General features: G+C 40.5%; 1 protein-coding gene across 3 annotated transcripts in view; it reads left to right on the top strand.

Moving 5' to 3' along the window:
• Window positions 1–21,934, top strand: part of LOC145355420 (plexin-B2-like) — a 253,321-nt gene that overhangs the window by 54,436 nt on the left and 176,951 nt on the right. For all 3 annotated transcript variants that reach the window (XM_080207503.1, XM_080207502.1, XM_080207505.1), the window contains exon 2: window positions 13,377–13,476. The gene's annotated coding sequence lies outside the window, so the exon portion shown is untranslated. The remainder of the gene's footprint in view (window positions 1–13,376; window positions 13,477–21,934) is intronic.

Raw genomic sequence — 21,934 nt, 5'->3', positions numbered from 1 at the left:
CCTGATGCATCGCGTGCTTCTGAAGAAATCAGGAATCAATCTGGGGAAAGAAGGGGAAGCAGTGACAGATGCTGCTTTTGGTGAAGTGGATAGAAGAAGAGGGGAAAGAAGTCACTTTCATGGGCTGAAGGGAGAAGAGGCAGCTGAATGAAATGAGAGTACCTTTTAAACAGAGACCAAGGAAAGTGAGTGGGGGGGAACACCTGTGTGGAAACAGTAAAAATGATCAACTTGGTGGAATTTAGTTTTATAGAAGGATCATTTAGCTCTGAAACATGAACTATTTCTCTCTGTAGATGCTGCCAGACCTGCTGAGTTTATCCAGTGTTTTGTCTTCAGATTTCCAGCATCCGCAGTATTTTGCTTTTATTCGTGGAATTTCAGTCTGACGTTTGTCACACACAGTCATATATCTTATTACATGCAGTCAGTTTTTAAATATCTGACAAGTGTATAGAATTGTGTTTTTAAAGTTGACCATACTTTGCAGTGAAAGAGTTTTTGGGTTTATTTTATCAAAAAAAATGAAATTCAAGCAGCACTTTGATGTTTAATCATCCTGATTAATGGTTGTTTTATTACTTGTGTCACTATGTTGTGTTCTTCACTGCTTATCAACTGTAGTATTAAAGAATTGTGCTATAGAGCTAGCTATATCTCTAACCAAGCTGTGCCAGTACAGGTGTACCAGAAATATCTGCCCAATAAAACAAAAATTGCCCTGGACCAGAAAGTGACAAGAAAAAATCCAATCTGGTTTGAACTTTGACGAAGGGTCATCCTGACACAAAACATTGGCTCTATTCTCTCACCACAGATGAAGTCAAGACCTACTGAGTTTTTTTTTTCAGCTTTCTGTTTTTGTTTAAGACATCCAATCTGGTTCGTTAGGCACTTATCACTGAGTGCCATCAAGTGGCACTTACCAATAATTGGTGCTCAATTTAGGTTCTGCAGAATGAGTCTGCTCCAGCCCTCATTACAGCCTCGGACCAAACATGGACAAAAGAACTGAAGACCAAAGTTGGGGTGAATGACTGACTGTCTTGACATCATGGCAGCATTTGACCGAATATGGCATCTTGGAGCCCTTGTAAAATTAAAGTCACTGGGAATCACGAGAGAAACTGTGGACTGGCTAGGTGTGTGCCTGGTATAGACTGTTTTCACGTCTAGATTTGTCTTGTTTTCTTAAACAACAAATCAGATATGTACATAACAATAACAACTTAGGACCAGGTCTTAATTGAAGGACCATACTCATGATTCCCACACAAGTGCCACCAGACAGTGACTCATTCACATTTATGTACTGTTGTTAGCTTTGATCACTGCATTGCATCCATAAATTGTGAAATACAGATAAAGGACAGCAGAATAATTTAACATGGTGTTAGCAAAGTGCACTTGTCTATCTCTTCCAATCTTCTTGTTACGATGGTTACATTGTCTTCATACACTCTTCCGATCATTCATTCTCCATGAACATGAGAATAGATTGGTAAATTTTCAGACCATCGCAGCCACGACTGAGAAACCATTTACACATTCCATCACCCTTGTTAACTGCTCAAGTACATTTTGTCTTTTAAATTCCCTTAGACAGTACATTGCTTACATTCTATGCTTAGCAGAAAACTGTTTTAACTCATTTCACACTGACCTTGGCAATCCCATTAACCTTTGCTGTTTTAGTATAGATATGGCTGGTCCAGTTAGTCAGTGGCTGGAAATTCTGCACTGAATAACTCGTCTGACTCACCAGTCTTTACACTATTTACCAGGCATAGATCAGGAGGGTGATGGAATACTCCCCACTTTTCTGTAGAGTGCAGCGGCAACAACACCCATTCCAGACAAAGCATTCACTTATTTGGTATCCCATCCACCAGTTTAAGCATTCGTCTCCTCTACCACCAGAGTATGGTGGTGACAGCACCTTCTAAACCTGTGACCTCTACCACCTGGATTAGAAGGACAAGGGAACTGGTGCATCAGAACACCATTATCTGCAAGCTCCCCTCCCAAGTTGGTCACCATTGCTTTTTTTGGTCACTGGGTCAACCTTCTGGAACCCCCAACTAACAGCATCATGAGAGTAGCATCACCACATGGACTGCAGCAGTTCGAGAAAGTGGTTCATCGTTTAATGTTAGCTTTACAAGTGACATTCGTATCCTATGCATGAATAATTAAAAAGTGCTCCTAAATGCTTTTGTTCATTTGAACATCTGCTGCACTTATGTTCCAAAACATTGACTACATATTAGCTAGTTCTCTTGTTCAGTTTAGAATGGTGTCCTAATTTGTTAAAATTGAGTAACAGTAGAACATGGGATGGCTTTAGCACATTAGAAGTGTCTAATAGTCCAAACTGGTGTCTCAAATGTAAATTTTCTTAGGATCATAACCAGTGGACCCCCAAGCAAGGACTATCAGAATTTCAGAGCTTTATACCATTTTGTTTTGTCTTGCCGAGCGTCAGGCATGTGTGGAAACTCAGCAGCTTGTTCAGTCTCTGAAGCAAAATGCTGAAATACGTGATGCAGATTTAAAAAAACTTAAACGTCCTGGACAAAGCAGCCCTTGACTGGCATCCCATTCACCACCATAAACATTTCACCCCTTACTAACTGAGTACATTGTCAGCAGCGTGTACCATTTCCAAAATGGTATATGCTGTCATTTCATGTGCATGCTCTTCCATTAGGATGTAGCCTGCTTCACTGCGCTACGTGGAGGTGGCAACCCCAAGATCCTAAAATGTGTGCGGAGTTACAATTTGAGCTTAATCAACTGACATAGTGCAGCTTGCTAGAACAGAGTGCAGATCAACTTCCTATTGCTTGTCTGGTTAAATCCAACCTGCTGATTAATGCATTGCTTCTGAAGATTAAGTCAAATTGGAAGAATACCAGCATCTAGTTCCCACTTCATCCATGTTTTAGCATGCTAAGTAAATTAAATATAGATTTACCAATGCAGACTGGAAAATTATCATGATGATTGAAACTTTGTGGTAAATGACACTACATTCTAAAATGCAAAGCAAAGGGAAAATTTGAAATTAAGTCTAGAATATTTGAGAGCAGAATGGCTCATCAGAATGAATGTTACAGGCAATTTTGTGACTGACTAAAGAATTTGATAGCAACAAGAGTGAACATGTGGAACATCAATGATTGGTGAAGCTCATCTTAGTGTTGGGCAGGAGATTGCAAGTGACGTATACCGAAAGAGAAATTCAGGGAGCTACACTTAAGCGAGGGTGGCGGGGGGAAGAATTGCATCTTGGACTTTTGGCTGGGATCAAGTCCAAAATGGGTGCAACAACTTATCTTGTCAGCTTGAATCTTGTTTGTCTCCCTTGTGGGGACCATGAATTGAATTCAAATTTAATTTGGTTTTTGGAGCAAGCAAGGAGATGGATTTATCTTTACCTGGTCCACTCTGCACTTTGGCTTTGCAACTTGAAGTAAGAAGAGAGTTGGAGCAGCAAAAGTTGAAGGAATTTCTCATAATTTTGTCTGCCACAAAATGTTCCAATTTTCTACCCATTCAAAAAGCTGAACAAGATAGCAGATGGCTTAATTATTTCTCTCAAAATAGATATGCAGCCTGTAAATGATCTATGGTCACAAGTGATTGAGGATTTTAATGAGAGACAAGATAGCAATGGAGGAAGTAGTGGCTCCATAACAACATCAAATACTGAGGCATCAAAATGTGTGACCATTCAGGAGATTCTGTTGATGAAATTGCTGATCTCTGCTTTACTGCTGTTAAAGAGCCACAAAGAAAAGTACAACAAATAATTAGTAAGGTAAATTGACTGCTAGCTTTAAATGCAAGGGGATTAAAGTATTTTTTAAAAGTAAAGGAACATTGTTTTAGCAAAAGAATTGAAAATGGTTGCAATGCTAATAAGACTAGGTTATTTGAAATCATGCACAATTTTGGTTCTAATTACTGATTAGCACCTCTCGGCATATTCAAATTATGGTAAACAGAAAATTTCAGTTTTAGCACTCGAACACTGACTTATTTGTTCCATGAAAATTGCATCTAATCAATGAGCTCCTGGCATCTCCTGGTGTCCAATAAAGGTGTGGAGTGTTCTGATGGACACCAAATGGCACAATGGCTTGGGCACTCAGGAAGGAGTGCACAGGTTCTGGATGCAGTGATGAAGGTCCTGGTGGAGGAAGTCCAGAAAAGGAAGGATGTCCTCTACTTAAAGGAGATGGATGTTACTGTTCCATCCTTTTCTCTTTTGTTCATCCCTCATGAAGCAGTTGGAGCTGTTCTACCTGGCCCCATGTCCAGTGTCCCTTCTAAGCTGTGCAGCAAGTGCCTGCACACGCATGCAGAAAACTAAACGTAGGCATTTCTTGTTTGAAGTCATTCATGCATTTTTAAAAAGACTTGCAATGAAGTATTTGTCTTCCAGTCCAGACCTCAAGCAAGATGCCCAAGACCAAATACTTCCTTTCCCCTGGTGATTCCTACAAAGTGGAGGTACACAGCAGTTTCTTTTAGGTGAAAACTCAGAATTCCCAGACTGAATGTTGCTCAAGTGTTGATGAAAATGTCCCAGAAAAGTCTCCTGATGTGACACAGGTTCTTTTCAAAACTCCAGCAACAAACATGAAATGGCAAACATCCCTTTAAGGAGCAATGTAATCAACATCAGTGTCATGTGTGCTACTAAACAGTTGATCACTGAGAGGACACTAATTGAAACATTAGCCACCAAAATATTGTGCAGCCTGTTTGGGCATTAGTAGCTATTTAAAGTGTCAATCAGTTGGTTAGCAAGCTTATGAGAATTTGTTCCTTCAAGTCTTTTTGCTGAGGTAGATTTGGTCTAGACTGGCTTTTCAGCTGAAATCCAGCTTGGCCACCCTTCGGCCCTGAAGTATTCAGTGAAATTTTGCTGCAATTGTTATGGAACTTAGACATCACACCTGAAATCCTATACACTTCAGTTTCCCTTGCCAAAGGATTTGCTTGCCTTTACAATAGATGCAATAAGTATTCACTTGATTGTGAAGTCCTCATCTCGGGAAACAATGTGGAGAGTTTTGAAGAACGTTAGGTGATTGCATTGAAATGTATGATCTTGTTAGAATGCTTAACAGGGTAGATGCTGCCTCCTGTGGTCGGAGAGTGTATAATTAGGGGTAGTTGCCTTCGTTTAAGGGGTCAACATGTAGGACCAGGAAGAAAAAGAATTATTGATTCAAAGTGTTGTAAATCTTTGGACTTCTCTTGGAACCCTCTAACATAGAGGGCCGTGGATAGTCAATCGATGAATATGTTCAAAGAGGTCGATAGGCTTTTGCCACAAAAGGAATCCAGGAAACGATAAGAAAGTAGAATTGATGTAGAAATTTCAGCCATGATATGGAACAGAGGAGTAGGCTTGAGGGGCCAAATTACCAAAGCCTGCTCCTGTTTTTTGTACTGCTAATAGGTCAAGAACTTGTCAACAAAACGATGGGTAGGTAAATGTTGTCTGTCTTCTGGTGCTTAGTGGCAGCAGAAGAAGCCTGGAAACTGGTTATATAGACAACCTCTTCTCTGCACATTAAGACACCGAAAGTGGAAAGGAGGATTACAGAAGTAGTTTTCTAATTTTTTTTTGGTGATGAGTGAGCGCAGGAATATCAAACAACTTCTGCATCTTTAATTACACAATTATTTTAATTCTTAGACATTTGCTATGATTAAAGAAAAATCAGAAAATGAGGAACAAATGAAGCTTTAAATCTAATTGGTAAATTTATAAATTTGATTATAGGAAACTATCATAAATTTGCTTAGAGAGCTTAATTTCTATGCAGGCAGTCCTCAGCTTTATGACATTCAAGTTGTGGTGATTGGTACTCATAATTTATAAACTGACATCCTGTTTCGACTTTGCAATGTCGGTTTTGACTTTACAATGCCATGCCATATGTGTGCATCAACATTCTGTGTTGCTAATCCATACAACTGGACAGTAGCACCCCAGACACTACCACCTCTATTCGGTCAAACCATTTTATTTGGTTGGAAGCAAGTGTTTTATTCTGTTCAGGTATATTTGGCACAATTATCGCTCTTGCATTCTATGCATCACCTGTTATGGGCTCACAAGGTTAAACAGACAACTGACAGTAGTTTCATTATATCCCCACACTAACCAAACAAATTGTGCTAAGATGTGCAGGTATCAACAGTCACCCAGCGACTTGACAGGTCAAGAGCTGATTCCATGCAACACTGCCTGATGCTCCACGAATGATTTCATTCCTTGGCTTAGGAACCAATCCCCCATTTGTAACATAGTTCCAATGGAGTAGTCATTTCTAACTCGCAACATTTTGCGTTATGATGTGGTTTTCAAGTCACAACTGCATTGTAAGCCCGAGGACTGCCTGTATTCTTTTGACAATAAGGCAATTTGGAGCTTTACCTGAATTTGAACTTGGTGTTTAGATGACCAGAGTAGTATAATTAAGATGGCTGCTTCTTCCATCAAAGTAAAGTTTATTTATTAGTGTCACAAGTAGGCTTATGTTAACACTGCAATGAAGTTGCTGTGGAAATCCCCTAGCTGCCACTCTCGGGCGTCTATTTGGGTACACTGAGGGAGAATTGAGCATGGCCAATGCATCTAACCAGCACGTCTTTTGGACTGTGGGAGGAAAGCGGAGCATCTGTAGGAAACCCACACAGATGTGGAGAAAACATGCAAATATCGCTCAGACGGTGACCCAGGCCGAGAATTGAGCTTGGGTACCTGGCGCTGTGAGGCAGCCTTGCTAACCACTGTGTCACCATGCTGCCCAACATTATCAACAAAAGCATATACCTTGTTAACATTAACTTATGCAGATGTGAAGGATCTGAACAGGTTTTGCAATGCAGAATGTGTGTTTTAATTTTGCGATGTAATATTGACCTTTTATCGAGACATGAGGTGAAGGACTCTTTGTAAGAACCTACTACTTCATTATCTACACACTCATCTGTGGAAGAAATACTATATCCTCAGCTCAACTTTCAGTGGCATGTGTATCTTTAGTAACTGCATGTATTGTACTAATGATCTGCAATTTTAATTGGAATCCTAACTCGTCAAAGAATGAGTTGATCGGGTCAGTTTAACGTCTGTGGTAGGTAAAATGTTAGAATCCCTCATTAAGGAGGAAATTGCGAGGCATCTTGAAGGGAATTGCTTGATAGAGCAGACGCAGCACGGTTTCATTAAAGGGAAGTCGTGTCTGACAAATTTACTGGAGTTCTATGAGGATGTGTCTAGGGCGGTGGATAGAGGAAAGCCGGTGGATGTGGTCTTTCTAGATTTTCAGAAGGCGTTTGACAAAGTACCTCACAAGAGGTTATTGCAGAAGGTCGAGGGACATGGAGTTGGGGGTAGGGTGTTAGCATGGATAGAGGATTGGCTGTCAAATAGGAGGCAGAGAGTGGGGGTCAACGGGTGCTATTCGGATTGGCGGATGGTGACTAGTGGAGTGCCCCAGGGGTCGGTGCTGGGGCCTCAGCTTTTTATATAGATGATCTGGAGGAGGGAACCGAGTGTAGGGTGTCGATTTGCTGATGACACCAAGACTGGGGGAACGGCAAATTGTGCGGAGGGTGTGGAGAGTCTGCAGAAGGATCTAGATAGGCTGGGCGAATGGGCCAGGAAATGGCAAATGGAATTTAATGTTGGCAAGTGTGAGGTGGTCCACTTTGGTAGGAAGAATGGTAGGAAGGACTATTACTTATGTGGTGAAAAGCTGCAGCAGGCGACGGTGCAGAGGGACCTCGGGGTCCTTGTGCATGAGTCGCAAAAACCCAGCTTGCAGGTGCAGCAGGTGGTCAGGAAGGCTAATGGGATGCTGGCCTTCATAGCGAGGGGGATTGAATATAAAAGTAGGGAGGTCTTGCTGCAGCTGTATAGGGCATTGGTGAGGCTGCAGCTGGAGTACTGTGTGCAGTTTTGGGCGCCGCACCTGCGCAAAGATATTTTGGCCTTGGAGGGAGTGCAGAGGAGGTTTACTAGGCTGATACCGGAGTTGAGGGGCTTGAGCTATGAGGAGAGGCTGAATAAACTGGGCTTGTACTCGTTAGAGTTTAGAAGAATGAGGGGAGATCTCATTGAGACGTATAAGATGATGAATGGGATGGATAGGATAGAGGTGGAGAGACTCTTCCCGCTCAAAAAAGACAGTAGGACTAGGGGGCACAGCCTCAAGATAAAAGGGGGGCGGTTTAGAACGGAGTTGAGGAGGAACTTCTTCACTCAAAGGGTGGTGAATCTCTGGAATTCTCTGCCCGTTGAAGTGGTGGAGGCTGCCTCGCTAAATATTTTTAAGACGCGGGTTGATGGGTTTTTGATAAGAGAGGGGATTAAGGGTTATGGGGAGAAAGCGGGAAAGTGGAACTGAGCAGCGACAGATCAGCCATGATCTTATTGAATGGTGGGGCAGGCTCGAAGGGCTAGATGGCCTACTCCTCCTATTTCTTATGTTCTTATGTAAGACCTGAAAGCATTTAAAGACGAGGTCAGGAGAAAGGCAGGAGTTCAAGTGTGAAGAATGTTTTGAGAAATGTGGAATGCAGTAACCCAGCAATTAACTCAGCATAATTTTGCAAAAGTATTAGGAAATATAACAGTGTACTGCTATCTACAAAGCCAAAAAACAGCATGCCAATGAATCAAGAGATTATAGATGGCTTGCCATAGGCTCCAAGTGTACCAATACCTACCACAGGAAGACTTAACTATTTTGATGTGGTCATTGTATAGTTGTCAAATCAAAGGCTTACTTTGTATTCATCCAGTATGGATGTAAAATGGCAGCTTAGGATTTCTACTTATGAAACGACTGTATGAATTTAAAGTTTTCCAAATGTAAAACAAGGGAATTTCCCTGTTACACTATGGTACTTGGGTTGAAAACTGCTAACAACCATCTTTGAACTTTGACAAGGCAATATTGTATTGCTGAATTATGTATAGTTCATTAGCATGTGCTGACCGGAAATCTAGTAGTGCTATGAACCTGTGCGCACAGTGTTGGATAGGCTGAGTATGAAATTTAAATTAATATCCAATGCAACCTGCAGGTATCTGAAACATTCCAAAGGATTAAGAATGGTCAGATTATTTTTGGATTGAAGGCATAGTTGACCGTTCAGCATATGAAAGGGCTTCCTCTTTTGAGTCTCACTTGCTGTGGTTTTGAAGTCATATTGTGGTGTCAGCATTGTGGTGAGGGAGATATTTTGGTTTCAAGAACTTAGCAATTCTGACTGGTTAACAGGAAGGCTTATGTTTGCTGGGTAATTAGGAGAGAACGTATGGAAAAAGCTTATCCAAGGTCTTTAAAATCTAGTGTTTTCTTGTCTGTGTCTGTGTCATAAGGTTGGAAATATCTGTGCTGAAGAATGAACTTTGTTTTGTCAGGAATAACACCATAGATGCAGATTAGAATTGCTTTTATTCTGCTAGCATAATTCACCAGAGCATCAACTTCCAAAGAACATCCAGTATTACATAATGGAACTTTATTCATCCTCTTTCATTTTCCATTGTGATCTGCCTTGGATTGTCAATTTGTGCTGAAACATGCATAGATTTTTGCTGAGGGAGTAAATTAAGACTGGACAGATTAATTCCATAGGAATTGCTTGCAGTTGGCAAGGAGGAGACTTTGAGGCCCTGGCCGTGGATGAAAAGGCAGACTATCCAATGTCCCTACAATCTGCATGAATAAACAAGCTAGTAGAGCTGTGGAAGTGTTAGTATTACAAGGCACTTTCTGACCTTTTTATGATTGGACAATGCAATCAATTCTCCCCATATTACACAGTTGATAGGCTTTCATGTGTTGTCTGGCAAAGCCAGATCAACCAGCTGGTAGAACAAAAAGCAGTTGCATTTGTAGGTTTAACATTTATGCAGTTCAGACTTTATTTTGAACCTTCTGTACTTTCCCTACCTCCTTTTCTATAGTCATGAAGGTGATATCAATATTGAGAAGATGTACTTCTAAAAGGAGGAACAGGCTGGTGTTCTTTTCTCTTAGGAAAATAAGGTAGATGGGTGAACTGTTGAAGGTCTTTAAGGTAGTGTTTGGGGTAGACATGTGAGAAGATGTTTCCACTTATGGCAGAGACAAAAACTAGGGACCATTAATATAAAATAGTTACTAATTATTCCAATACGGAATTCAAAAACTCTTCAGAGTGCAGTAAGAATGTGGAACTTAGCTCCCTGAAGAGTAGTTAAGTGTAGCAGAGGTGCATTTAAGGCGAAGTTGTACGAACAGATGAGGGAGAAAAAAATACAAGGGTATGCTGATGGGGTTTGGTGAAGAGGGGTGGGCGGCAGCTCATATGGGGCATAAACATCAGCATGGAGCTGTTGTGCTGAATGGCCAGTTTCTGTACTGTATATTTGATATAACATCTCTCATCAAACCATTTGTTTCCCTTTTCCTACTTTGTTTCCCTTCTGCAACTTAGTACTTTTGTGTTAAAAGAAGTTACGGTGTTGTACAGTCCTGATATTTATAGAACTAAAAATTCTTGGCCTATCTTAGTTCATAAAAATTACTGTGGTTATGATATCTCTGTACTTGGAACTAAAACCTTAGAATCTCTATTTCTAAACAGGAAGTTGCATGTAATGATATTTCTGGATTGTGGTTTGGCAGGCCAAATGCTGCTATCAGTGTCCTGAGATAAAGTCACCTGATCCAAGTATGGAATTTCCCAAACATTCCCATTTGACTAAAATCTTGCATAAAACCTTTCCGGTATTTTTAAAACTTCTTCCTCATTTTAGTTAGCCTGATCCCAAATTACAACAACAGCAGTGATCATATTCCTTGATTTTATAAGGTGTAATTTTGTGGTATTTTCATTGACTTCACTTGTCAAAATTATTATCCAAGGATGCCATTACTTCCCCAAATTAGTTGACTTTTTGCACTTGTGTGATTATTCCTCATTGTGTCCTCTCCTTTTAATCATGAAAAACACATTACATCAAATATAGGGTTGCCAACTGTGATTAAATGTATTCCTGGAGGTTTCATCACATGACTTGGTGCCAAGCTCCAGCCATTTGTTGGCCAACACATCCATCCTTGTGATACATTGCCTTCCTGCACCAATTGGAAAGCAAAAAGACTCATTATCCAATTGAATGATGCTTGCTTGTTGGAATTTTTTTTTATATCTGGTATAGAGAAATATTGAAACAAAAAATGTGCTAGGGCTCCACACAGCAGTGTCTTGGAGGTTGATATTCAATCCCTGGAGACTTCAGGGAATCCTGGAGGGTTGGCAATCCTAATCAAAGATCTGCTAAAAGAAACCATCAACCACAGTTCTTCAATTTGCAGCTTCTGGTAGCCTACACAGTCAGCAGATCTTAGTGCTATTAAACTGACAGCATTTGTCGAGACTCCTGGATTTACATTTTACTTTCATAGACCAACCAGGTATTGCTGACTTGGATATTGAACCTCAGTGTATATTGAGATGAAAAGAGAACATACTTGCAGTGACCAGAATTGCCAGGACAGAGATATAGAACATAGAACATTACAGCGCAGAACAGGCCCTTTGGCCCACGATGTTGCGCCGACCAGTTTAAAAAACAATGACCCTCTAACCTAAACCAAACCCTTACCATCCATAAACCTATCCACGGATCTCTTAAACGCCCCCAAACTAGGCGCATTTACAACTGCAGCAGGCAGGGCATTCCAATCCCTCACCACCCTCTGGGTAAAGAACCTACCCCTGACATCCGTCCTATAACTACCACCCCTTAATTTAAAGCCATGCCCCCTCGTGCTAGCTTTCTCCATCCGAGGAAAAAGGCTATCACTGTCCACCCTATCTAAACCTCTAATCATCTTCTGTTTCAATAAGGTCCCCTCGTAGCCACCGCCTTTCTAACGAAAACAACCTCAAATCCCTCAGTCTCTCCTCATAGGACCTCCCCCTCCATACCAGGCAACATCCTGGTAAACCTCCTCTGCACCCTCTCCAATGCCTCCCCATCCTTCCTATAATGTGGGGACCAGAACTGCACACAATACTCCAAGTGCGGCTGCACCAGATTTTTGTACAGTTGCAACATGATGCTGCGGCTCCTAAATTCAATCCCCCTACCAATAAACGCCAAGACACTGTGTGCCTTCCTAACAACCCTATCTACTTGATTCCCAACTTTCAGGGATCTATGTACACATATACCTAGATCCCTCTGTTCATCCACACTATTCAGAGTCCTACCATTAGCCCTATACTCTACACATCCGTTATTCCTACCAAAGTGAATTATCTCACACTTATCCGCATTAAACTCCATCCTCCACCTCTCGGCCCAGCTCTGCAACTTATCCAAGTCTCCCTGTAGACTAAGACACCCTTCCTCACTATCTACCACACCTCCGACTTTGGTGTCATCAGCAAACTTACTAATCCACCCAACTATACCCTCATCCAGATCATTTATAAAAATTACAAACAGTAATCTCAGAAAAGGATTTCTTTGGTGATATGGGGTGTCAGCCTAGACCAGTTCAATTCAATTATTCAATTCTAGAACCTATTTATTCTCCAAAAGCTCTGATTCACTGATAGCATCTGAGGAGAGGCTGAATAAACTAGGCTTGTACTCGTTAGAGTTTAGAAGAATGAGGGGAGATCTCATTGAGACGTATAAGATGATGAATGGGATGGATAGGATAGAGGTGGAGAGACTCTTCCCGCTCAAAAAAGACAGTAGGACTAGGGGGCACAGCCTCAAGATAAAGGGGAGGCGGTTTAGAACGGAGTTGAGGAGGAACTTCTTCACTCAAAGGGTGGTGAATCTCTGGAATTCTCTGCCCGTTGAAGTGGTGGAGGCTGCCTCGCTAAATATTTTTAAGAAGCGGGTTGATGGGTTCTTGATAAGAGAGGGGATTAAGGGTTATGGGGAGAGGGCGGGAAAGTGGAACTGAGCCACGACAGATCAGCCATGATCTTATTGAATGGCGGGGCAGGCTCGAAGGGCTAGATGGCCTACTCCTGCTCCTATTTCTTATGTTCTTATATTCTTATGCATCAGATCACAATGCTTTGTATGTACTGTGCATATATTTAGTTTTTCAGTGAAATAAATTTTACAGCTCCATGTTTTCAGTACACACGTCATCACAAGATTTTCCACGTGGATGCATACTTATTTGGGAATTTCATGACCCAGCAATCCAAGATTAAGTTCCAATTTTGCTAAACCCTGTGACTGAGAGTGGGGGGGATCCTTAAATATGTACATAAAAGTTTACTCCAGGATTTAACAGGTGCATTTTTCTTTCTAGGAGGCTTTGATCAATGTGGTCACATAACATCACCCATCTCTGACTACAGAACAAGCTGACGCGACAACTAGAAAATCAGGACATTGAGGCTGTTTTAAAGGTATGAGGGATATACTGTCACTGAGGTTACTTAGTTTACAGAACCATGCTAATGCATTGTACTGTGGTGTTGAGTGATTAGATTCTACATTTAGATGGAATTAGAAGCACACAACCATATTCTGGAGAGTAAAGTGTTTTTGCATGCATTATTAATTTCTTGATTATTTCTCAAAATAATGCACAATACCACAATATTCATGTTTGTCCATTTTATTCAGGTTTTCAAACATTCGGATAGTTAAATGACTGCTTAAAAATACTTTCCCAGTTGTACAAGAGAAGCTTCCTCACAGCAAAGCAATACTTTGTAATTATCATTTCTATTTCTTAAGTTCACATTTGCTGCTTTGTGTCTAGTCTTCAGTTTCAAATTCTTGAATATAGTGAACTACAGCCAAATGTGTTGGATTATTTCTTGCACATGAAAATAGAATTTTGCCAGTTCACATTAACTTTAAGGTCAGTTTTACTGCTGCTCTAAGTGCAGTGTTTTTAAACAGTTGTTCTTGGCGGTTTTTTTTGCTCTATGCTGATGTAAGAACAACTTTTCCACAATAGACTGCAGTAAAATAAGTTACCATGTCGTGGAAGCTATGTTTATCTTTCGACTGTGGATAGGAAAAATATTTAGTAGACAACCTGTTTATCATTTAAGCATGAAGTATTTTCTGAATCCTTACACTTTTGAGGGTTTACTAGGATGTGGAAAATATTAAAGGGCACTGGTGTAGATGGATTTCAAAGTGACTTGTGCTTGGCGCATCAACTTGTAGGGCTGATGCTCTACCGTGTGAATGTCTTTTCTTGTAGTGATTCTATCATTGTAGATACAGTCTGGCTTTTGCATCTCAGCTGCAGGTGCTGAGGCCAGAATTTTGTTTCTGGCTTGGCAGCAGACTTGTCTATACCTGTAAAGTCATATCTGATCCTTTTGGGTCTTTTTTTTTAAACAATGATACCGAATACTTTCAGACTTTTTTCACTAAGTGCTGTCTTGTTCTTGTCCAAGTGGCTGTACTGCGGAACTTGAACCTGGTTTGTCATTTCAAAGTTGTTTTTGTTCGAACAAGACACAGCATTGGCCAGAACGCTAAATACGAAACCCATATGAGCTGAAGAAAGATACTTCCTCGCTGCTCATATGTTTCAGGAGGATGAATTCTTCATAATGGTTCAACATCATCAAATAGCTGTAAGACACATGGAGGCAACTTGCAGGAAGCTGTGCGATGGCAGCGAGATGAACAAATGGACTTGATTTTGCATTGCGAAGTGCTGTCTGGTTGTTATCTTCTGTAAAATTGACAATGTTTCCATCCCTGAGTTGATAACTGGGATGTGGGCTGCTGTCAGCATATATTGAGGTTGCTTTGTATTTTTGACAATATTAAGGTCAGCTGTATTCCCAAATAATAGTATTATGAATCTTTTTTATAGAAATGTAATTTATTGAGCAAATAAAAGCTGATGAAATAAAAGGCCAACTGCACAACAGTGAGCAATTCAAGTGCATGATTCAGACTTCAACTGCTAAGAGGAATGGCAGATGTAGGTGTAAGTAGGTTTATTAACTTTGGATAATAAATAGAGCTGAACAACATAAACTAGGCTAAAGCAAAATTGAAACAAAAAGCTGAATGTGGTTTATGTGAATAGATTTGACTAGAGCAGTTAATTAGTGCTTATTAGGGTGACGATTATAAATATAAATCGAGATGGAACATCATGTTCTGAGCTTTTGTGCACGTGGAATTGTCCTGCTCAGATTCTTGATTATCTGATTAGAAAGCTAATTCAGCTTGATAGTCCTCTTCAAAACAACCAGGAGGGAGTGAGGAAAAGTGCTGCTGTAGATATTCTTTGAGATGAACCAGATTGAAAAAGATCCATGGCAGAACAGACTGTCAGGCAGAATTCTCCAATCTCATCCCTTCCCACCCTGCTGCCAATGAGAACGGAGAAATTGGCGCTCAGCCAAAACCCCATTCACTGCAGTGGTACCGGGAGAATCTCAGCCACAGACAAGTTCAGAGGATTTTGCCCATTGTCGATGAAAGGTACTGGCTTGATGCAATGAGGTGGCCTTTTCACATTCCTGTGTCTGTTCTTGGGAACACTGATAATTTTGTACAAACTGGATCGGAAGCAAGTTGGTTGTAGTTTTCAAATACAAATAATTAAAAGTGATGATAAGGTCTTGAAATTCTGCAGAATGACTGCAACTTGAGCATTGCTACAGTGTAGTTTGGATTTGGTTTTCAATGTGACCCACTGGAAGAGGCCATTGTGCACCACTTGGGTGTGTTGCTCCAGTGTGATGTCACATCTGGTTTGTAAAATATTCAGTCACTTATGTGGCAGAGTGGTTAACGCTGCTGCCTTTTAGCGCCAGGAATCAGAGTTCAATCCTGGCCTTGGATGACTCTGTGTGGAGGTTATATATTCTCCCCATGCCTACGTAGGTTTTCTCAGTGCTCTGGTATCCTCCCGTAGTCTAAAAATGTGCAGGTTAGGTGAATTTGCGATGGTAAAATGTGTGGGTTACAGGAATAGGGCAGAGGGGAAGCCTGGGTGGGATCCTCTGGACAATTTGATGCATACTTGATGGGCCGAATGTCCCCTCTCTGCACTGTTGGGATTCTACAGTCAGTTGAAACTTTCAAAATTTTTATTTTAAATGTTGTTATTGTCTGATTCAATGCACTTGATTGAGCTTCAGATGTTAAGAGGATCATTTTACACAGCGTTTTTTTTTCTCTCACTCTATCTCTCTCACACTCTCTCACTCTCACTCTATCTCTCTCACACTCTCTCTCACTCTCACACACACACACTTGGCCATCCCAGTTGCTGTATAAATAAGGTGCTGTAGCTACAAATTGAAACTGAGGTTGTTGACCTGAGATCAATAACTGCAGTATAACAGCAGAGTGAAACCTAACTCGTAACATTTCTGACAACATGATTTGTCCCTATCAAACCAAACAGCAGCTAACCAGCTTTCGAACAAAATCCTTGTTGTCCTTGACCATTTTGAAATACGCAGAAGAACAGGCTTAATTTTATTGGAAAACTGACTTGATAATATAAAGCAGTCCATATTGGAATGTAGGAATTCCTGAGTAAAACCATATGTTGTTTTTCCAAAAGTATCAGATTCTTTAGAAGTTTAACAAAGTTAATTCAGTTGGGAAGGGAACGGAAAAAAGCCTTGTGGGTGTTTTCTATCCAAATGTCATAACTATGTTAAAGGGATCTGCAGGCAGTTTTCTACATATGTGCAAGAGATTTTGACACAAAACATGGCACAAAATCTGGTTCTTTGGGATTGGCAAGGAGGAATTGCAGCATTTATCTCAAGTCATGGAATAATGCTGGAGTGTACTACAGTGTCATGAAAGGCTGCATAATATGATTTAAGACGGCTTATTGTACATTTGAGGTAGCTTCTTTCTAAACAAAAAATATAACTGGCCGAGTTCCTATCAAATTGCAAGTGATGGGCAGAAGGATTCACTTGGATAGGTTGCAAGTTTGGAGAATTTGGGAGAGTGGGGTTGCAGAAGTGGAAGGTTTAGGCGTTGTTGAGACAACGAATAGTTAATTGGATGGGAGGAATACAAGTTGAAGTCCAGGGCCTTGATTTTGCCCAAAACCAAATTTAAAAATGTTTTAAATGTTCCTCAAACTTTTTGATTCATACAGAGGAGAGGAGACATGGCTACAATAAGTACAGAGATGTATAATTTGACAGCTGAAGCATTTTTCCATACTTTCATGGATATGATCATGTTAGATAAGAAAATAAAATCCAATACACAAACATTCCAAGCATGAATTGACCCATTCTGTGTTTGTGAGTTGTGACCTTGCCAATCCTACTATACATGCAGATTGTAGCTATATTTGGAATTCAGCTCTGCACAGGCAAAGTGAAAGTCTGGGTCTGGAATAGGAAGATGGACCAAGTAGAATGGAAAGCTGATATGGAATGCAGTAACAGATATTGGATCAGGAGTGAAAGGAACAGGCAAAGAAGTACACATGTTTTGTTAACTGTACTGCAGGCTGATTTCAGAAATTGAGAGTTTTTGGTTCTCACCTCCTGTGCGTGATATAAGACTTCGGAAGTGTGTGTGTCTGGCAAAAACAAACATCTTTCTATGTCATTCAAGTGCAGGGTTTTTACCTGGGACTGGAACAAATCAAAATTTTAATGTAAAACAAAACCCAGAGAGGCAAATACTTTAGTTCTGTGGCACAGTTTTAAAGCATACTTCTGAAATTCTACTGTTAAAATATGAAACCAAGAAGTCCTGTTCAAAATCATAGGCTTTTGGTATTTTTTAAATGCACTGATTTGAATTGCTTTAGTGTACGATCTAGCAGACTGTCGCCATGTCTCTTCCTCACCTCTATTATGCAGTTTACACAATGATGTGCAGCTAACTTGAGGTAATAGCAATTTTTGCTTTTTAAACCCTGTTGATGAGTAGACATGAGTGTGTACAATGATGTTGCATGCGGCAGTATTTTCAAAGACAAATTGTGCATCAGTGAAAATTAAAAGATATTTGTTCTGCTTGGATTGTGCTAATTTTTATTTTGTGCATCAGATCACCATTTGTTGGTGTGATTTCTTAAGAAAATAGTGCTGGTCACATTTTTAAAATGTTTGCTGCTGGAGATTGAACTGATGAAAGGAACAAGTACTTCTGGCTACAGCCAGCCACTTATAAGTCACACAACTGTATCAAGAATGATAACCATCAAAAAGGAACTCGAATACAGTTTTCCAAACATAATTAGCTTATGTTCCAGTTGATGCATGTGAAAGTCAAGTGTTGTGTTTTTCTTTGTATTAAATATGCTTCTCATGGGCATTATTATTCCAAAATGGAATATTTGCTCTAGACCATACATATCATTTTGTCATGTTTTAATTGGATTGAATACATCCAAATGAGAAAAGGAAACTTGACCATGTTGCCAGTGTCGAAATCAGTAGCGTAGAGACTAAGAGGCGTGGTTTTGTGGGCCCATTTGCTTCAGGTGCAAATCCCATTATGGCCACTGAATCTCACGAGAACCATAACTGGACTTGTGGTGAAGAGATCTTGGTTTGACATCTTCCCTGCTACCAATCGCAGACTGGGCGTGAACCTGGTTTCCATGAATTTGAATTAATTAAAATATTGTGATGTGGCTTAACGTTGTAGCTTCTGGCTCCACTAAATGCTCACCCACTGTGTGACATCAAATTGTCTTAAATTGTATGGATATAAAAGCAAACTACTGCAGATGCTGGAAAATGGAAATAAAACAAAGTGCTGGTAATACTGCACTGAGAGAAGCGGTGTTGATATTTCAGGTCTATGACCTCTTCTTGTGCACATGCGTCTTCACTTGCCACTTTTGGGGAGGAAGGAGAATGTTAAAAGTTTGATCAAGATTCTCACTAACTTTTCATGTAGTGAGTAATGCATCCTCCTAAAAGGTCCCAGGTTTGCCAGGGCAACAGTAGTAAGGGATTTAATAAGGGGCGTAGACACATGCTTCTGTGGTTGCAACCGTGAATCGAGGATGGTATATTCCATCCTTGGAGTCAGAGTCCAGGATGTCACAGAGCAGCTGCAGGGCGTTCTCTACGGAGGGTTGTGAACAGCCAGTGGTTGAGGTACACGTTGGTACCAATGACACAGGTAAACTAAAGGATGAGGACCTGCAAGTTGAGTGTAGGAAGTTAGGTGACGTTAAAATGTAGGATCTCAAATGTAGTTACCTCAGGATTACTAACAGTGCTACACTAGCAAGAGCAGGAATAAGAGGATGGACCAAATAAACGTGTGGTTAGTGATGGTGTAGCTGGGAGGGATTCAGATTTTTGAGGCACTGGGACAGGTTCTGGGGAAGGTGGGATGTGTACAAACTCGATGGGCTGCACTGGATGAGCTGAAATTTATGTTGTTGCAGAGGGTTTTGCTTGTTCTTTTGCAGAATATTTAAAATAGTGTGGCGGGGGATGGAATCCCAGGAGTGGGATCAGAGAGGTCAGACTCAGATTAGGAAAATGGAGAAAATAGAATACTAGCTAATGATGTGGAAAATGTAGTGTAGCTTAGTGTTTGGCAAGGGGAATTGACAGGGAGTATTATAAGCAAGGTAGATGAATTGAGGGTACAGGTAGACAAATAGCAGCAGGATGTCATTATCATAACGGAAACTAGGCTGAAGGAGAGGCAAGATCAGCATCTCAACATCCCTGATTGGAGAGTCTTCAAATATAGAGTGGGAGATAAAAAATGAGGGAGAGTAGCACTAATGGTTAAAGAATCAGTTCCAGTTGTGAGAAAACATGATAGACTAAACAGATCAAAAAATGAGGCTTTATGGATTGAGCTTAAAAATAAAAAAGGGCAATTACACTTTTGGGAGTATACCACAGACCCGCAAATGCTGAAAGGGGGATAACAGAACAAGTATGTAGGCAAATTTTTGCCTGTAAGAACAAGAGGGCAATGACAGTAGGAGACTTTAACTATCCCAATATCAACTGGGATTCAAACAATATAAGGGACACTGAGGGAGAAAAATTCAGTGTGTCCAGGAAATTCTTTTCAACCAATTAGTGATTAAAGCCAATGAGAGGAAATGCAATTCTAAATCTCGTCTTGGGGAATAAAGAAAGGCAAGTGGGTGAAATGATAGTTGGCAACCATATTGGGGATAGTGATCACAAGTCAGTTATATTTAGCATTACCATGGAACAGGATAGAGATAAATAGTGAGTCTTACATTGGTGGTGGGCAAATTAGTAAAATCAATCCTGTGATGGGATTAACTGTCATGTAGAAAGGCATGGACCAGTCAGGGCTGGTCAGCATGAATTTGTTAAAGGAAGGCCTTGCCTCCAATTTGATTGAATTGAGGAAGTGACAAGAAGGGTTGATGAAGTTAGTGCAGTGGATGTTGTGTACATGGATTTTAGCAAGGTGTTTGACAAGGTCCCACATGGTCGATTAGTTAAAAAGTAAGAGTCCATGGGATATAGAGTAATGTGGCAAACTGGATTAAAAAAATGTTTTAGTAACAGGAAACAACAAAGGGTAATGGTCACTGGATGCCTTTGCAAATGAAAAATTGTTTCAAGTGATGATCCACAGGGCTCATTGTTGGGACTCTTACTGTTTGTTATATATTAACACTTTGGAAGTGAACATGGGGGGGGCATGATTAGGAAATTTTCAGGCAACACAGAATGGTCAAGTAGTGGATAATGTAGCAGATGGTTATAATCTCCAACAATATAGATGGGTTGGTAAAGTGGCAGATGAATTTTAACAAAGTGTGAAATCATGCATTTAGGGAGGTCAAACAGTTATCGGGAGTACACCATGAATGGAAATATAATTGAGGAGTAGATGAAGTGAGAGATCTTGGCATACAAGTTCACAGGTCCCTACAGGCAGCAGTTCAAGTGGACAAGATTGTAAAGAAGGTATATGGAATGTTCTCCTTCACTGACAGATGTAGGATATGAAAGTAAGATATAATGTTGGAATTGTATAAAACGCTGGTGAGACTACAATGGAGTAGTGTGCAGTTCTGGTCACCACCTTTCAGGAAGAACACAATTGCTGTGGAGAGAGAGTGCCCAGGAGGTTTACAAGAATGTTGTCAGGGCTAGAGGAGTGTAGCCACAAGGAGGAATTGGATAGATTGCGGTTATTTTCCTTGGAACAAAGAAGGATGTGGGATGACTTGATAGAGTCATCTACAAAAATACAAAAGATACAAAATTATAAGAGAGAGTGTAGACAGGATTAAATCATTTCCCTTGGTGGAGAATTCTAGAACCAGGAAACATAGAATCAAGATAAATGGCAGAAGATGTAGAGGGGACATGTCTGGAATGCACCGCTTGAGTTCCTCATGGAGGAAGAGAGACAAAGCTCTTTTAAAGGTACCTGGATCTGCACCTAGTGCTGTAAGCTGCAGCATTATGGGCTGGGTGCAGGAAGGTGGGGTTAGAAAGGATACCTGTATGTTCTCAGGCTGGCATTGGCATGATAGGACAATTGGCCTCTTTCTGTGCTGTAACCTTTTCTATGGTTGGATTCTTACTCCATCTGAATTTAGTTGATCTCAGCTAAGTCAGTAGTTGATGTGCTAAATTTGGCTTTGGGTCCCCACATCAGAGGAAGGAGATTAGAATGGTATTTGGATTTGCTTCAGATTGGTCTGAATGGTCAAATGTTAGTCTCAACTTGTACAAGTAGCATGGCATTGTTAAGTTGCCATTTTGTTAGTAACGCTTGCTGGGTATAGAACAGTACAAAATATCAGTTAAAGTGGCCATACAACTAAATTGTCTAGTACTATAGTTGAACTGTTTTAAATTTATAGTTTTGACCCTGGAGAAGTAATTGTGTCAATAAGAACGTATCTCAGATTTA

This window comes from Carcharhinus amblyrhynchos, chromosome 19, assembly GCF_965287045.1.
Source record: "Carcharhinus amblyrhynchos chromosome 19, sCarAmb.v2.hapA, whole genome shotgun sequence".
In the NCBI taxonomy this organism is placed as follows: Eukaryota; Metazoa; Chordata; class Chondrichthyes; order Carcharhiniformes; family Carcharhinidae; genus Carcharhinus; species Carcharhinus amblyrhynchos.
Note: the sequence above shows the minus strand (reverse complement) of the source record. Positions and strands in the feature narration are given on the sequence as shown.